Here is a 1462-nt window from a genome sequence, read left to right as displayed (position 1 = left end):
AGGTGGGAATATTCTAGCCAATGAGAGGGCAGATACAACTCCAACATAAACGTTTTTCTTAAAGTTGCCTGAGATGTCTCGTGCATCCACTTATATATCAGTACCTTCGTAAGAACCTAAACATTACGAAACTTCTATTCGTGTAACGACGTTCTTCGTTTGTCGAAAGAGAGTCGGACCGAAATGCAGCGTGTTTGTTACTCATGTTTATTAGTGAAAACAAATAACGAAACTATACATGAAATAACGAATAAATACAAAAACAACAAAACGGAACGTGAAACCTATTACAGCCTGACTGGTGAACACTAACACAGAGACAGGAACAATCACCCACGAAATACAAAGCGAAACCCAGGCTACCTAAATACGGTTCCCAATCAGAGACAACAAGAATCACCTGACTCTGATTGAGAACCGCCTCAGGCAGCCAAACCTATTTAACACACACCCCTAATCAGCTACAATCCCAAATACTACAAACCCCAATACGAAAATACAATACATAAACCCATGTCACACCCTGGCCTAACCAAATATATATGAAAACACAAAATACAATGACCAAGGCGTGACAATTCGATCAAATAAGCCTTACTTAACAAATTAACAACACTATCTCATAAACCTTGATACAAAAAAAAATCCCCATTTTGGTCTGCTTATCGCTATATTCTCTCTGTCAGATTTTGACGGGAGTGGAGCCTCTCACTTAGCCTCTTCCTCTCTGGTAGTGTTCTAGAATCAGAACAGACAGACATAATTCACTTCCTTTCTATCCTGCTTGGCTTTACGGTCAAAGACGCGATAAAGAATTATACATTTGTACAGTTTTTGTATTTGTATTTAAATACTTTGACTTGCTTTGCGTTTCATAAAAAAAATAAAATAAAAAAATATATATATATGTGTTTTTGTATCTTACTCCATTTCCCTCACACACACACATGAACACACTCAACCGTCAGTGGGTAGATATTGACATAGATGGACTAATGTTGACAAGGAGGTGCACATTCTGTCTCCACTGCTCCCTAAGTGGCCATGGACCTCGACGATGTTGTGTAAGTTTCAGTTGATGGTTAACTGTAGGTGAGTACCCAAATTGCTCCCTATCTCCTACGTACTACATCACTTCTGACCAGGGCCCATAGGAAAATAGGGTGTGATTTGAGACCAGGCTGTGTGTCTGTGTCTCTAGACTCTTTTCTGTAGCCAGGTTTCCAGGTGCTGGGGTCAACTGTGACGTCACAGGGTTCTAGAATGAAGAGGGTTCTGGGAAGGAATATAGGGAGGCGATGAGTGTTCTAGAAGAGTTTCAGTCGTAAACAACAAAAATTAACAATCATCATAGTCACTCAGCGTACAGACTCCTTTTAATAAGCCAATCAATACCCACCTGGGCAGATAGTCAGGCCTATCAGCATAGAGTAATCCCTCATATCAACCCCAAGACCCGCCC

The 1462-nt window shown here is 40.5% G+C and overlaps 1 protein-coding gene across 3 annotated transcripts in view; it reads left to right on the top strand.

Annotated features, from left to right (window-relative positions):
- LOC135510230 (uncharacterized) overlaps positions 1-911 on the top strand; it is a 44011-nt gene extending 43100 nt beyond the window's left edge. For all 3 annotated transcript variants that reach the window (XM_064931024.1, XM_064931023.1, XM_064931026.1), the window contains one exon: positions 1-911. This exon is cut by the window's left edge and continues 706 nt beyond it. The gene's annotated coding sequence lies outside the window, so the exon portion shown is untranslated.
- The last annotated feature ends 551 nt before the right edge of the window (positions 912-1462 follow it).

The sequence above is a fragment of the Oncorhynchus masou genome, chromosome 23, assembly GCF_036934945.1.
Source record: "Oncorhynchus masou masou isolate Uvic2021 chromosome 23, UVic_Omas_1.1, whole genome shotgun sequence".
Taxonomy (NCBI): Eukaryota; Metazoa; Chordata; class Actinopteri; order Salmoniformes; family Salmonidae; genus Oncorhynchus; species Oncorhynchus masou.
The sequence above is the reverse complement of the archived record's forward strand: the minus strand, read 5'-3'. Positions and strand labels throughout refer to the sequence as shown.